This window comes from Microcaecilia unicolor, chromosome 1 (assembly GCF_901765095.1).
Source record: "Microcaecilia unicolor chromosome 1, aMicUni1.1, whole genome shotgun sequence".
Taxonomy (NCBI): domain Eukaryota; kingdom Metazoa; phylum Chordata; class Amphibia; order Gymnophiona; family Siphonopidae; genus Microcaecilia; species Microcaecilia unicolor.
The window spans coordinates 733,324,914-733,330,958 of NC_044031.1; positions in this window are offsets into that span (position 1 = coordinate 733,324,914).

Consider the following 6,045-nt stretch of genomic DNA (forward strand, 5'->3'; position numbering starts at 1 on the left):
TCGCCTCACCTTATGCCTGGAACAGACTTCCTGAGCCCATACGCCGTGCGCCCTCCCTGCCCATCTTCAAGTCCTTACTCAAAGCCCATCTCTTCTCCCTTGCTTTTGGCGCCTAACCACCTTCCCCATTCCAGATACATACACTGACTACATAGCTTATTACCTTTAGATTGTAAGCTCTCTTGAGCAGGGACTGTCCTTCCCCTTGTCTAAACTTGTACAGCGCTGCGTAACCCTGGCAGCGCTATAGAAATGCTAAGTAGTAGTAGTGGTAGGACACCACTAGTACTGTTACAACACATCTTAAAAGAAAACCCACCATATAATATGAAATATTTCAGAAGTACCCAAGTTTATATTTACTGTACATAAAAGATAATTTGACTGTTGTTTTTCAGAGGACATGTGCTTGTAGGAACAGGAAAAGGGAGAGAGCATAGAGATGTATTCTCTGTTTTCTTCCCTGTGTTGGGGCCCCTGGTTTTGCTCCTCATAGGCTTTCCTCCCGTGAAAGTAGTGATCAGAATCAGTGCACTGGCACTGACTATGAGTGTGAGAAGGGGCTGAGAGAGCGTGAGGGCGAGAAAGCCCTCTACGAAATATGACACACTCCTAATGAAACTGTGAGAGTGAGAAAACCTTGAAATGAGTGTGACACACGCCTAATGAATGAGAGAAGAGTGTGTGAAAGTGAAAAAAACCAACCTCCAAATGAATATGACACACTCCTAATCAGTGAGAGAAGGGGCTGAGAGTGAGAAAGCCTTCAAATAAATGTGACACTCTAGAACAGGGGGCCAAAAGTGAGCCTGGAAACCCCATCGGTATGATATTTTTTACCTTTTCTTCTTACTTTCCTGTTGTTAACGGAGTGCCTTTTCTTTCTTGTTTTTATTTCAAGTATTTTTCTTTTCTGCCTCTCTTATGGTACACCACTCAGAAGGTATTCGATGGACAGTACCACAAAAAGTTAATGAAACTTGAAGGGGCTGAAAGAGCATGACAGTGAGAGAACCTTAAAATGAGTGTGACATACTTCTAATAAGTGAGATAAGGGGCTGAGATAGTGTGAGAGCCTTTAAATGGGTGTGACACACTCCTAATGAGTGAGAGAACGAGAAAACCTTCAAATAAGCATGACACATCCCAGTGAGTGAAAAGAGCTACAGCGTGAAAGTGAAAAGCCTTCAAATGAAAGGTGACACACTCTTAATGAGTGAGAGAAGAGGCTAAGAGAACATGAGTGAGAAAACCTTCAACTGAGTCAGGGGCATAGCCAGACAGCAGATTTTGTGTGGGCCTAGACAAGAAGCGGATGGGCACCAAGTATTCTCCCACCCTCCCCCACCAACTTAAAAAAAAAATCTCAGCTGGTGGGAAAACGCTGCTTTTCACCTTGGCAGTATGCAGCAAGCATGCATTGAAAACTGAGCATGCGCAGGTGCCGGTATTGGCAGCTTAGGAAGTTCAGACTGCTGAAGTGGAGCAATGTTTTCAGTACCATCAGGGGGAGGTCTTCAGCTGGCAGAGCTTGGGATCCTCACCAGCTACCACAAAATGTGTGCTGCTGTTGGGTGGGCCTGAGCTCTACCCCGGCCCACCTGTGGCTATGACATTGAATTGAGTGTGACATACTCCTAATAGTAAAATAGCATGGTAGCCTGTTTTTATTATTTATTTATTTATAATGTGTGCGACTTGGTTTATTATTGTGGGAACTTTTTGATGACTAGATGAAAACACTGTTTTGTAGGCCTCTGTTTAACTAAAACCTTTACGTGCAGCGTTCGCGTCTTTTTGATGTTAATTAATTTCCAGAGAGTAAGATATAACACTGCCACCTACCCAACAGTAAAACAAAGTTGACAGAGATCATTGAACCATAAACAGAAGGAATAACGTTCCTGCTCAGTGGTTCCCAAACCTGGTCCTGGAGGTACCCCAGCCAGACAAAATGAATATTAATGAGAGAGATTTGCATGCACTGCCACCACCTCATGCAAATCTATATCATGAATATTTATTCTGGATAGTCTGAAAACCTGTTCCAGCTACTTCCTCCCAATTAGAAGTAGTGTGCGGGAGAAGAGCTTGGCCTCTGCTGTCTCCGCCCCTGCTGTTTCAGACCCTTACTACGATAGTTGTAAGCGTCTGGTAAAATCTGCTAGAGACTTGAAAATTCCTATACAAGGATGTTTTTTTTTTTTCTAACCTCTAAGAATATTTATTTTGACCCCTAAGGCAGGTGCTGTTGAGCGTCGAAATACGGCCCGTGCCGGGTCCAATCCATTAAAGATTGTACCATTGTTCCAGTTCTGGAGGCCCTTTTGGCCTCCTTTTATTATTGACCAGATAGAAGAGATAAGAGTTTTCAGTTTTGGCAAAGTATAAGTCATCTCAAGAACAAATAGCCCATTTAGTTATGTTTAAACAAGACAAGAGATCTACATGAAATGAAATATTTATTTTTATTTTGACTTATAAAACCACTTGTCCCTGAAACATGCCTAAAAACAGAATAATCCATTTGTGTATTTAAAATGTAAACTTCTGCATAACAGATGAGGTGAAGATGTGATTCCATGCGCCCAAATGAAAGGAGAGCTTACATTTACTTCCATTTAATTGCAGTCTATTCCATCTTTATAACACAAGGCTTCCCAATGCAGATTACAACTACTACTACTACTATTTAGCATTTCTATAGCGCTACAAGGCATACGCAGCGCTGCACAAACATAGAAGAAAGACAGTCCCTGCTCAAAGAGCTTACAATCTAATAGACAAAAAATAAATAAAGTAAGCAAATCAAATCAATTAATGTGAACGGGAAGGAAGAGAGGAGGGTAGGTGGAGGCGAGTGGTTACGAGTCAAAAGCAATGTTAAAGAGGTGGGCTTTCAGTCTAGATTTAAAGGTGGCCAAGGATGGGGCAAGACATAGGGGCTCAGGAAGTTTATTCCAGGCGTAGGGTGCAGCGAGACAGAAGGCGTGAAGTCTGGAGTTGGCAGTAGTGGAGAAGGGAACAGATAAGAAGGATTTATCCATGGAGCGGAGTGCACGGGAAGGGGTGTAGGGAAGGACGAGTGTGGAGAGATACTGGGGAGCAGCAGAGTGAGTACATTTATAGGTTAGTAGAAGAAGTTTGAACAGGATGCGAAAACGGATAGGGAGCCAGTTAAGGGTCTTGAGGAGAGGGGTAGTATGAGTAAAGCGACCCTGGCGGAAGATGAGACGGGCAGCAGAGTTTTGAACCGACTGGAGAGGGGAGAGGTGACTAAGTGGGAGGCCAGCAAAAAGCAGATTGCAGTAGTCTAAACGAGAGGTGACAAGGGTGTGGATGAACCAATCAGGGAACAGGATATCCTCACTGAAATTTGGCGATCTGTATTTATATAGAACAGTGTAGAAAAATGAGCACAAAATACAGAGTTTATAACTGCGGTTTCTATCAGGTACAATAATTTTTTACATTTGTTTTAGTGATATTCAAATTTTATTTCAAGATATTTATATCTACATATGGGAAGCTTACAAATAAATTAAAAAGCTGTCAAATAAGTAAAAAAAGAAAAAATCTTTTGTCCTCCACCTTTTAAGGCACTACTATCCAAATAGATAAGGTTTAGAATTTTTACAGATGGACCACGCGTAAGCAGTACATTATTTCTAATAATCTTTTGCTATTGTTTTTAATAGCGTTTGCTATTGTTTTGGGTGAACTAAAACGCGGCAAGCTCTGCCTACTGCTGACAAGCTCTGCCTTCAAACCACATAATGGATTAGATAGGAACACCGAAGGAGGTTTAATAGATGGGAGTGGAAGTGAGCATAACTAGTCCACTGTAAGCAAGGAAGCCAATTTGGTTAATTTCTGTTTCCACTCCCCCGTATAGCCGTCATCTCTAGTACACTCAAAACAAAGTAAGTAAACCTATGAGCTGCTGCACCCACGTTGTCATTCTTTATTGTTGGTCCATCTGTAACAAGTCTAAGGAACCCTTTTACAAAGGCATGCTAAAAAATGGCCTGCGGTAGTGTAGACACGTGTTTTGGGTGTGCACAGAATAATGTTTCAGCACACCTGTAAAAAATGCCTTTTTAAAATGTTTTCCAAAAATGGACATGGGGCAAAATGAAAATTGTCGCACGTCCATTTTGGGTCTGAGACCTTACTGCCAGCCATTGACCTAGTGGTAAAGTCTCACACGGTAACCGGGCAGTAATGACCTACGTGCGTCAAATGCCACTTGGCACGCACCCAATACCCGCTTCTGAAAAGAAAAATTATTTTTCAGACGCACGTATCGGTCGTGCACCAAAAATGAAATTACCACAAGAGCCATGTAGTAGCTGGGCGGTAACTCCATTTTAGCATGCGTTGGGTGCACATAGACGCTTACATGGCATAGTAAAAGGGCCCCTAAAGCTGTTTCAATTGGATAGGCAGTGCTTTAAAAGATGGAGGACAAAAGATTCTTTTAATTTTTTTACTTATTGGACAGCTTTTTAATTTATTTGAAAGCTTACCATTCGTAGATATAAATATCTTGAAATAAAAATTGAATATCACTAAAACAGTTTAAAAATTATTATAGCTGGTAAAACAGCAATTTTAAACTCTGTATTTTGTGCTCATTTAAAACTAACTAAATAAATACACTGTATAAAGTACAGATGGCCAAATTTATTTGAGAATATACAGTTTCCTGATGGGTTCATCATAACTGTTGTAATCTGCCTTGGGAAGACTGGTGTTATAAAAATGATGGAATATATTGACATTAAATTAAATTCGCCTTTCATTGGGGCATGTGGAATCACATCTTCATCTGTTTTGTAGACGTTTACCTTTTAGATACACAAATGGATTATTCTGTCTGAACATGTTGTAGGGGCAAATGGTTTTAGAAGTCAAGATAAAAATAAATATTTTGTTTTGCGCAGTCCATTGGTTTTCTTATATTTTGTTCTTGTGATAACTTATACTGTGCCAAACATGAAAAGTCTTATCTCTATCTGGTCGATAATAAATGGAGCTCATTGTGAACACTATCCACCCTAAAAGGTTGTTTTGTGGCTGTACATGAAGAATTGTGATATTGAATAAATAAGTGTATGTTTGTGGTCCTAGTCATGCATCCTACGTTTATATAATCCATTCAAGAAATCCAGTTAATCTTTTAACTTATTAGTGGAACATAACCACGGAGGCATGGTATGGTTGCATTTTCAATATGGTAATACTAGGGCCTGGCTAACGAACGGGTCATTTTGAGTTAGTCTTAACTGACTGGACCAAACTTGCTTTCCTTGTGCCATCACTATCCAGCTGGATAGGCAGTGCCTTAAAAGATGGAGGATAAAGGATTTTGTTTTTAAACATTTTGTCTCACTTTATCCCAACCAAACTCGGTTTCAATGTGGCTTACATTTGAAAATACAGTGAGCTAGAATAACAGAATTCAGTTATATCATAGGAGCAAGTACATTGATTGATATGTTTGTAAAATTTAACAAAGATGAGATTGCTATATATACCCAGCTGGGCATTTAAAAGTCTGTCCTTTAATGATGCCGCATGTTCAGAAATCCATAGCCATTAGTATGGGCAGTTATTCAAAGATTATCACATGCACACAACAGAACAGGCATCCATCACACTGCAAAAGTAAACAACAACTTCTACAGAGTACATCCAAAATGTTATTATTTCCTTATTTCTATCTTCCAAAATTCCAGAGATCCTTATACTGCACAAGGCGTCATGTTTGAAACTATAGTGAGATTAATAAAAATGCTACCAGCAATAAAGAACGACAACTTTGATGCAGCAGCTCATAGATTTCCTTGCTTTGTTTTGAGTGTACTAGAATGACGGCTGCGCGGGGAAGTGGAAACTTACATTTACCTAATTGGTTTCAACATTTAGACGTCAGTTGGTCTCCTGTCTATTAAACCTCCTTGGGAACATTCCCATTCCCGTTCCCGTCCCCTGTTGTCTTCAACCTCCTTGATCGCTGCACGCCTCCTTGGCCACACGCAT